This window comes from Pan paniscus, chromosome 20, assembly GCF_029289425.2.
Source record: "Pan paniscus chromosome 20, NHGRI_mPanPan1-v2.0_pri, whole genome shotgun sequence".
NCBI classification, from domain to species: Eukaryota; Metazoa; Chordata; class Mammalia; order Primates; family Hominidae; genus Pan; species Pan paniscus.
In genome coordinates this window covers 27,215,343-27,226,029 of record NC_073269.2, presented here as the reverse complement: position 1 = coordinate 27,226,029, position 10,687 = coordinate 27,215,343, and the positions used below count along the sequence as shown (strand labels likewise).

General features: G+C 54.8%; 1 long non-coding RNA gene across 1 annotated transcript; it reads left to right on the top strand.

Moving 5' to 3' along the window:
- The first annotated feature begins 2,260 nt into the window (after window positions 1-2,260).
- LOC129394651 (uncharacterized) lies at window positions 2,261-4,464 on the top strand. Its single transcript, XR_010110873.1, has 3 exons — window positions 2,261-2,516; window positions 3,693-3,814; window positions 4,324-4,464. It is a non-coding gene; the product is annotated as an uncharacterized LOC129394651 (long non-coding RNA).
- Window positions 4,465-10,687: the final 6,223 nt, after the last annotated feature.

Below are 10,687 nucleotides of genomic sequence, written 5' to 3'. Positions count from 1 at the left end.
AGAATCTCTTGAACCCGGGAGGCAGAGGTTGCAGTAAGCTGAGATCACACCACTGCACTCCAGCTTGGCAACAGAGCAAGACTCCGTCTCAAAACAAAAAAAAGGTTGGAGTGTGGAGTGGGGACTGTCAGAAGTTTGCACCTTATGCAAAGGACGCAATGACACACCTAGTCCTGACTGGTTTTTCACACGTTATGTAAATGAACCACCTCTCCCAACCAGCTTGTTTATAAAATCCCTTGGGCTTTTCACTTTAAAACTGCAACTCTTTTTCCTGGGGGTCCTCTCTGTGCCAGAAAGCTTTCTGCCTTTCACTTATTAAATTCTTCTCTAACCTCACCTTTGGAGTGTCTGCACCCTTGATTTCATTGGCTGTGAGACCAAGAACTTCGTGTGACACCCCAGATAATGAGGCCGATTTAATTGCCTTCTGAACGGTGGCCCACCAGTGACCCTCCCAGCCAAAGCACACATGGGGCAGAAACACCAATCACCTGCCTGGGATGGCCAGGTGGGCAGGAGCAAGCAGGGACTCGGTAAGAATACCAGAATGTGTGTTCAAGGGCAGGGGCCAAGGGTTCAGCTGAGTTGGAAAATTCAGATTCTCTTTCAGGATGTGCTCCTCTCCTCGGATCTGCTTATCTCCTGCAATCTGAGACACAATGCAGAGCAATTCCCAGGCCAGCCATGACTGGAGCCTCCACCACTATATGGTGAGGTGCAGAGAAAGGCCCTGTGCTAGGCCAAGAGCCTATCCTTGACCAGTTCACCCTCCCTGTCCACTAGGTGCAGGCAGAGGCCAGGGACCCTAACTTCAGACAGAGGTAGGCAGCAGGGTCACCGCCTCCTGCAAACCCATCCCGGGGATTACAGGGTCCCTGGGGAGACCTAGCAGTGGCTGGGTTGAGAGATTCAGGCAGGGGGATCCCAGGCGAAAAAGTAAGGGACTGGGCATGTGTGGGGACTAAGAGAGAAGTGTGTGGCTGTCCCTGGAGAAGTGACAGCAAGGCACAGACAAGCTGAGTACCCAGATGCCACACCCAACTGTCAGGTACACAAGCCCCAGAATCCCCTAAGCAGCCCCAGGAAGGGTTTTATTTAATCAAGAGAAAAGGAGTCCCACCTCCACTCACACAGGCACTGGTCCTTACATACATTAGAGAACAGAACTCTTGCTCTGCCCAAGGCCAGGGAAAGAGGGCAATGTCTCTCTATTCCGTGGGTCACAGACCTTGTCCTGCCAGAACACCCACCCTCAGCCCCAGAAAGGTACAGACGACAACCAGGGTGCACATGCCAACCACTGGCACAACCCAAAAGGGGCTGAGTCCTGTAGGGACCTTGGTCCTGGGGAGTGTTTCCCAGTCACAGAGTCTTTCTGATTTTTTCACTCGCTAGCTTTGTGCCTCAGTTTCCCCCTCTATGGCAAAAAGTTAAATTCCATCCTGCAGGCTAGGGGACCCTGATAGGTCACCACAGCCCATTAAATGACTGCAGCATGTGAAAGTGGGGGTGGGGGGGAGATCTCCCTGTCCTGAGTCTTTTGCCCCAGGACTGATGTTTATCAGGCCAAGGCCAGGCCAGCCTGTTGAGGAGGCCAATATGCCCCGCCTGGGGAAACTTGCTCCCAATTCCAGGTCACTACGGTTAAGGACCCCCAATGCATTAGGGCAGGAAAAGGGGTGGAATGGGGATGAAGCAACGCTTACCATAAGGGCCTTGGGTTAACCCTAGAGAAAAACAATCAAATTCAGACTCCTGTCTGAAGCTGACCACTCAAAGAGATTTCGATTTTGGGGTAAGAAAAGGTCCTTGGGTCAGAAAACAAGATCTTCTGATTCTGGACTCTACAGCTGTCTTGGGTAAGGGAATTTTGCCAGCTCTGTGCTTTCATTGAGCCTAAAGGGAGGGGGCACCTGGAAGGGACTCTGAAGCCAAGGGTGAGAGTCCTGCCTTCCTGCCTCCCCAACTCACTTTCCAAGAGTAGACATTGGGCAGCAAAGTTTCTTAACAAAGTCAGAAAAAATAATATCCAGACCAGGCAGGCTAATAAATTTTACCAGGATTATCCGGCCTAATCACCGAAACAGCCCTGCCATATTTCTCCTCTGGGACAGGTAAGGAAACTGAGGTCGGAGGAGGACACCGGGAGCCTGGTCAGGCCGCTGGCAGCCTGGAGACCCAGAGGTCCAGGCATTCACCGCCCTCCACACCACCGCCCCTCCCTCCCAGGCCCAGGAGGCTTCATTCCCAGCATATTCACCTGTCAATAACTCAGGCTCCCCGCAATCGTCAGGTGACGGCCTCCCTGTGTGTGGCTGCCAGGCTAGGGATGGGGGTGTCTGTGCTTCCCTCGCCCAAGCTGAGAGTGGCCTGTTCCCAGGGGGCGGGCTTCCTCTTTGGTTGGCAGCCTGGAGTCTGGAGTGCAGGTGCCGGGCAGGCAGCACTGGGAGCGCTCGGCGACTTGGCTGGAGGCCGAAGGTGCCGCCCCTCGGGGACCAGAGCGTCTTTGCAAGGTGGGCTCAGCGCACACTCCCCTCTCGTTCTGTAGCCCCGGGGCCCCTCCTAGAAGATCCTCCTCGTCTCGGGTGACATTGACCGCCAGCAGCCCCACGCCAGCTCCCTCTGCCTGGCGTTGGGTGCGCACCTCTAGGGGCAGACGGATCCCTTAGCCCAGCGGGCTTGACAGCAGAGTGGTGGCAGTGGGGGCTCCAGAGTGTCACCGCGTTATGCTGGCCACCGCCGGGCAGGGGCTGGGCTTAGCTGGCACCCTCACATCCGCCCTCCAGATTCCAGCCTCTGACTTTGGCGAATCTGGCCAGGACCTGGGGTCTGGGGCCTGGACTGTGGGCGCCCCTGGGCCGGGCTCCCCGCGGGGGCCTCGCACTTGGGTGGGGACCCTAGCGCTCCAGGCGCCACACACAACAGTGCGCCCGCTCTGGCTGTGAATTTCGGAGAGGGGCGGCAGCAGATCCCGGGGACTGGCCCGGTGGGGACGATCACCCGCCAGCGCCTCTTCCCACCCAGGCGCCCTTTCCAGTCCCCGCGTCGCCTGCAGGGCCGCCCTTCCACCGCCCGCTGGTCCCTCCCCACCAGCCTCTCTACCGCCCCGTGCGGCTCCGTGGCCAGGGCTCCAAGGCGGGGCCGCCCACGACCGCAACTGGCAGGGAGAGCAGGGGCAAATTTCCCAGAGCGGGAAGCCTGCCCCAGCCCGCCCCACGGCAGAGCTGGCTCCGAATCCGAGCCCCCGATACCCCAGCCCCACCCGCCCCGCCCGCACCCTGTGTGGCTCGCAGCCAGCCCGCCCCGCACCCGCTCCGTCCTTCCGGCTGGGAGCCCAGGCAGGGCGGGCGCGGTCCAGACCACCGCGCGGAGCTAGAACCCAAACCCCAACCCCAGACCGCAGGGGCCCCGCCCTCCAGGCACCGGGACAGGCCGTCCTGGCTTGGCTGGGAACTGGGGTGTGTACCTGTGGGGAACAACTGGTCAAAAGCGGTTTTTTCATTTCCCAAAGCTAAAGGCTCCTTCGTAATTTTTTTTCTTATTTACTTAAAATGGATAGAATCTAATTAGATTTACCCATAATTCTGTCAGTAAATTTGAGCATACTTTTATTAATTTTTCTCAGTTTAACTAGTTCGTTTCTTTTTTTTCTTTTTTCTTTTTCTTTTTCTTTTCTTTTTTTTTTTGAGGCGGAGTATCGCCCTGTCGCACAGGTTGGAGTGCAATGGTGCGATCTCAGCTCACTGTAACCTCCGCCTCCCGGGTTCAAGAGATTCTCCTGCCTCAGTCTCCTGAGTAGCTGGGATTACAGGTATGTGCCACCACGCCCGGCTAATTTTTTTTTTATCTTTAGTAGAGACAGGGTTTCACCATGTTGGCCAGGCTGATCTCAAACTCCTGACCTCGTGATCCACCCCCCTCGGCCTCCCAAAGTGCTGGGATTACAGGCGTGAGCCACCACGCCTGGCCTTATTTGTTTCTATGTTAAGAATTTAAAATTCTACCTGAAATTAGTAGTGTGAATTCAAAAGTATCTGAGACAGGTCTCAATTTAGAAAGTTTATTTTGCCAAAGTTGAGGACACACCTGTGACACAGCCTCAGGAGGTCCTGACAACACGTGACCAAGGAGGTTGGGGGCACAGCTAGGTCTTATACCAGAACAGGAATTAAAAGAAATTAAAGAATGTGTCAGCAAAAACTCAGTTGTATGTTAGAAAACCCAGTTCCCCCTGAGGAAGAGAAAGAGGTGGACTCCTTTAAAAATCAACTGTCTGTTTTTCAGTCTGTGGCTAGTGAGCCTTATCTCTCCCTTTCCCAGGCATTGTGAAGACCCTGTTTCTCTAGCTGTGCAGCTGCAAGGTCACTAGACAGATCAACTCAAGTCGTAAAACATGTTTTCCTTGAAAAGTAAGAAATGATGTAATGCATGTCTCAATTAAAGAACTGTTTTTGTTTCTCGCTTCTGTAATATGCTTCCTTCTGCACAGATCTCCCCCTGCCCCACAAAATGCTTAAAAGGTAACCTGACTCTTTGTTTGGGGCTCAGTCTTTTTTGGATGTTAATCTGACTGGGCCGGTTCACCTAAATAATAATAATAATAATAATAATAATAATAATAATAAATCCTCCTCAACTCCTCGGTCTCTCTGATTCCTAAATTATCCCATTATATGAGGGCAGGGCTAGGTCTGATTCTTCTCCAAAGTGTAGGTGTAGAGCAGAACCTGGGGCAGAGAGGGAACCAGCACACCCTGTTTCAACTAAGTGCCCAGTGAGCCAGGTCAGCAGACATTGGGTAGGCCGTAGGGCTTGTCCACTTGAGCTTTCCAGGCAAAAAAAGTCAGAACTGGGGATTCCTAGTGCTTGGTTTGGCATGGCTCAGTATTAGAGGCTGAAGAACCCTTGGCAGAACTGCCAGCCCCATCCAGCTGTGGCAACGCTACCCTATAACATAGCAGGAGGCTACATTGGCAAGCTTTACTCACCATAGGTTGGAAGAACAGCTTGATGCCCATAGGGTGCTAATGATGCTGGGTTCATCTATGACTCCAGTGTTCTGGACATTCTGACCTGCTCATCTGGTTCCACTAGACCCCCAGGCCCTCTCCCAACTAGGCAGCTTGAGGTCTAAGGAAATGCCATATACCTTGGGTATGGGGCTTGGAATCTTACCTCTTCAGCCATTCTGGTGCCCCCCAACCCTGCTGTCTTAGCCCTCAAGAGCCCACAACTACAGCAGGAGAGCTGAGGGGTGGAAAGCACAGAAACAGCATGACGTAACCCCAGAGAGTGGCCAGAATCTGAATGGCTTGGGCTGACAGGACTGGCCCTAAATGGAGACGGAAAGAGGGATGACAAGAAGAGGCAGCAGGGGACTGAAGTCCTGGCAGAAGCTAGGGACTCATAGTGGTATCATCCACTGCATTTGAAAATCCATGAGTAGCCATGGTCAAGGGGAACCAGACCCAGGCAAGTAGAAAGCCTGCAAATGGATTCCTGGAGAAGAAGTCCAGGCTAAATCTGGAAGGCGCTTCAAGCTCACAGGGGAGGGGCCTGCAGGGCCAGCTTGAGGATTTTTCCACCCTTTCCTCAGCAACCAAAACTACCCTCCCCAAAGAAGCCCTGGCCCACTAGGTCCATCCGTGGGGCAGAACCCCATGGAGGCTCCTTACCATGTGGGGTTGTCCTAGTGGACAGCGATGGAGCAGAGCTTGGGGGAGATGCTGCAGCTCTGGTGAAAAGCCACCCAGCCTCACCATAGGGCTCCACATGGAACTTGTAGGGATGGGGGGTGAGCCAGCACTCACTGCCACCCCAGCCAACAGCCCTGAGTACCCGGCAAAGGCCAGCAGTGTCAGGAGCAGTAACAGAGTCAGGCCACCTGTGAGGCCCAGTAGTAACAGGTCCGAAATGGCTCTGGACCCCTGCACCGCACCCCAAGGCAGCTGCAACAGAGAAAGAAGGGAGAGGAGGCTGGTAGCCATCTCTGACAATGTGCCCACCTGCCCGCCAACCAGTTCTGGCCCAACCTCCTCAGCCCTGCCTTGGGTGCTTTGACCCAGGAGGTGGAGGGGCCAGAGCACGCAGTGACCTAGAAGAGAGCCATAAAGGATGACTGAAGCCACAAGCCTCTTTATTTCTTAAACACAGTAGGTGAGGATCTCAGAACAGCTCTACCTGTCAGCTGGCAGCCCTGGTCACACCGGGGGAAACTGAGTCACAGAGGGGCACAGGAGTGAGTCATCCAGGGACATACTCCTGGCCTGGACAAGTCTCCCCCAAGATATACCAGATGCCAGCCAGCCTGCCTTTCTTCCACAATACCATACTCCTGGCCTGGACAAGTCTCCCCCAAGATGTGCCAGATGCCAGCCAGCCTGCCTTTCCTCCACAATACCTCTTCCTTCCCACAGCAGAGCCACACTGCCAGCCCAGCCTCCCGAAACCTTAGGGACTACTGCCAGAGGGAGGACAGACGAATACCAGGGTCCAAACACCTATCAACAAAGAGGGAACCCAGAGGGAAAAAAATCCCCCCAGGGGGAAATGTGTGTAGGAAAGAGAATTTCTTAGGAAACTCTCCTTTGCTAAGTACATCTGACCTGCAGGGACCTTGCTCTCCAGCAAGCTCACCCATCCAGAACCAGAGGGAAGACCACAGCAAAATGGCCTGAGCAGCTAGAACAAAGTTCACCATTAAGCTTCCCAGACTTGAACCACCCATGTTAACAAGCTTCATCTCAATTTTCCAGCCCATAGAAGAAACAGTGAAGAGTAAGAGGAAAAGGTTGCCAGAAGGGGAGTCTCACAGCAGGAGGAAGTAACAGCTACGCATAGAGGAAGGGAAGCTGTTCAAGAGCGGGCCCAGGAACACAACACAGAACCATTGTGTGAGCTATTCCGGGCAGACTGCCTAGGTCTCCAGGCAGCTCGGGACCAGAGGCCTAACCCTCTTACACAGAGGCCTTGACCTGAGTTGCCTGGAGAGGGGGGAATTATAGCACAGAGAACACTGTTTAAAGAGGAAGGGAAGCATGTGACCCACTGGGGGAACATTCCCACCCCAATTATTTAAAAGTAATATTTAACATTTAAAAGGTTTTGAAGCTGAAAAGGCCACACTGCAGCTTTGTGGAAAACTTAGCTCTGTGGAATTATTTGTTCCCTGTGGGTTCTGGGTGTTGATTTTACACTAAAAAAATTATTTTTGGAGTCGATGAACACACAGTATTTGCTCACAAAGAGGCAAAGTAAATTTCTTTTCTTTCTGCCTTTTTTTTTTTTTTTTTGAGATGTAGTTTTGCTCTAGTTGCTAAGGCTGGAGTGCAGTGGCACGATCTTGGCTCACTGCAACCTCCACCTCCCAGGTTCAAGCGATTCTCCTGCCTCAGTCTCCTGAGTAGCTGGGACTACAGGCACCCGCCACCACGCCTGGCTAATTTTTGTATTTTTAGTAGAGACGAGTTTCACCATGTTGGCCAAGCTGGTCTTGAACTCCTGACCTCAGGTGATCCACCCGCCTCAGCTTCCCAAAGTGCTGGGATTACAGGCGTGAGCCATCGCACCCGGCAGAAGCAAAGTAAATTTCTAAACATTTAGTGTCAGGACATGGAGGTGCTGCCCACTGGTCTCAGCCATCTATGCTCCTACCCATCAGTATCTCTCTCTCTTTTCTGCCTGTCCTACTCATCTTGTCTCCAGTTAGTTTCATTCCTGTTGTCTTTGATGATAATGATGAGAAATCTTCTACCGAGCACTTACTATACACCAGGCACTAAGTGTTGAAACACAGCTGCTTCATTCATCCTCAAAGCAATCCGACAGGATAGGTATGGCTAAGGGTGCAAGTGGTTAGAGGTTAAGAGACTTGCACAAGGTCACACAGGTATTAAACAGAGCCATGTGGACCAAAATGCAGGCAACATGAACCCAGACACTCGGACTCCAGGACCCCATTTCCACTTTCTCTCTCCTCTCTAGTGACTGGCTTCCAGAAAGACTCAAGAATTTAATCTTTGTTGGACGTCTCTGAGCCCAAAGCTGCAAAACACTTAGCATCTAGGCCCCCCACTTGCCTTGGGAATGACCAGCCCTCACTCTGATCTGCCATCTCAGCTGGGCACTTCCTGTCCCCTGAAGGGAATTTAGTATCCACCTCTCTCTTCCTCTCACCTTCCAAACTGCACAGAAAGGGGAAAAAATGCACCTGCAGGCCCCAGGGCTTTGGTCAGCACTGGGAGGGGTAACATGAATTTCCCCTATATTCAAGAGAAAAGGGGCCGGGTGCGGTGGTTCAGGCCTGTAATCCCAGCACTTTGGGAGGCCAAGGCGGGCAGATCACCTGAGGTCAGGAGTTCAAAACCAGCCTGGCCAACATGGTGAAACCCGGTCTCTACTGAAAATACAAAAATTAGCCGGGCATGCTGGTGCGTGCCTGTAATCCCAGCTACTTGGGAGGCTGAGGCAGGAGAATCGCTTGAACCCCCGGAAGGCGGAGGCTGCAGTGAGCTGAGATTGCACCACTGCACTCCAGCCTGGGCGACAGAGACTCCATCTCAAAGAAAAAAAAAAAAAAAAAGAAAGAAAAGGAAGAAGGGCTGGGAGCTCTCCTGAAATGCCAGGCTCACTTTGTTAACTCATGGCCTCCAGTGTGGCCCGGGCCGAGTGCTCCAATGCCGGGAGCTGAGAGGAACAGTCACTCCGGCCCAGGAAATAACCTCTGAGTCGAGCACCACGCCCTGACTTCCCTCTTCAGGGGAGGCCCCCGGAGGCTCTGAAGCACCCTCGTCCCACTCTCAACCCCCATGGGGAAATCAGAACCCAAACCTAGCTTCCGTGTCAAGGATCTTCCCTAGAGCCCGGGTCACGCCCCTCTTCCTGGAGGGCTTCAGGCACACCTGGGGCCCAGGAACTGCCGCTGACTGGGCTGCACCCTAGCACAAGCCTGGGTGTCCCCTCCGCTCAGAGGTCGATGTGGGGGAGCGTCGGGGAAGGCTGTCCCCGCGGGATTCCTGCTGCCACCCCCGTGCGCAGGGCCGGGTGTCCGGGTCCTTTAGGGTCCCCGCCACGGGCTGAACTTCAGTGCTGGGGATGCGGGGGCCACCGCCTCGCGCTCTCGGATTCCAGCCCCTGCTCACCCTGGCCTCGCCTGTTTCCTCACAGCCTTTCTTGTCCCCCACCTCCTGGCGGAGCCCCGCATATCTGTAATTTAAGCGACGCTGAAATTTGCAGCCCTCATGCGAGGCGCGGCCCTAGTGGACGCGGCGGAGTTAAAACGCGACTCGTGGTTTCCTCCCCAGCTCCACCGCCCCAGGCGTGCCCTGCTCCGCCCAGAAGGGTGAGGGCTGCCCCAAGTTCGCATCCAGGCCCTGGGACGCGGCCGGGGCCAGCGATGGGCGAGGCGAGAGGCCAAGAGCAGCCGGTCCGCGGCAGTCACGGAGGGGATGTGGGGGCCCTGAGGTCGCGCAGGGGTGGACTGGTGTCCCAGACCCACGCTGCAGTGGGGACGCCCTGCCTCCGGCCCGGCCCCGCCTCCACCACAGCCCGCAGCGCACACGGATCCGCCGCCCCCTCTCTGGCTAGACGTGGCTGTGGCCGTAGCCTTGGCTGAATGCGCTGGACCAGGAGGGCCGAGGCCTCCTCTCCCCGTCTCCATGGCCACGGGCGTGCGCCTGACCCTGGAGCCGGCTGGGGCGGAACCCTCGGACTACCTTCCCGCCTTCAGCAAACTCTACAGTTGCCGAGGTTGATTTAGCAACACCCAGGGGATCTGGGTCAGCCGGAGCACCTCAGTGACAGCCCAGCCCGGGGGTCCACAGGAGAGGGCCAGGCTGGGGCCAGGGAGCTGAGGCTGAGAAGGAGCGTTTGCACAGGCTAGGGAGACACGGCACAGCAGTATCCGCCTCTGGCATTTGTACCACCGTTAGTCCTGCCACTTTCTCTCATTATGGCTTCGCAAAAGACTTGGGAACCAAGCAAGGCATAGCTGAGGAAGCTTAAGCCCAGTCTGGGCTCACGGAAGAAGCTGGTGGATCCAAATATCTGCTTCCTGCCTCCACCCACCCCTCCCCGCTCCGTGAGCACATTTATCCATCCAACACTTATTATCACTCCCTGCCAGGACAATTCTAGGGGCTGGGGATACAGTGAATAAGACCAAGGCTCCGCCCTCCTGGAGTCCACATCCCAGGGGCATGCCCCCTTCCAGGCTCCTCCCTCAGTGCCCTGGTGGTGGCTGGGGGAGGCTGGTCTACCTTTCTGGTTAGCGATAGCTTAGGTGACTCCCAGGTCAAGTGTAAGCTCCTTGATGATCGCTTCACTCTTCCCTTCAAATTTCTGAGGACATATAAACCACAAAGCACTCTGCCAGGGGCCCAGAGATAAAACCCTCCCCTCGCGATAGTCCTAGACTTTTGGTGGGAGGTGGGGAAGGTGACAACGATGCTCATAAGCTTGGCTACAAGACCGTCGAGGCTAAGAGCTACTTCGGTATTCTGACCAGTACTGATGGGAGAGGATCCCGCAGATGGGAACACCAGGAAACTGGTGGTGGAAACAGTCAGCAATCATGGGGTGGTTCACCTTGTGGATCCCACTACTGCGCTAGCAGAAAGCAGGCTGGGCACACAGGGGCAGTCATCATCCCGCTTCCTTTCTCTCTGCTTCACGTTCTTCCTTCCGC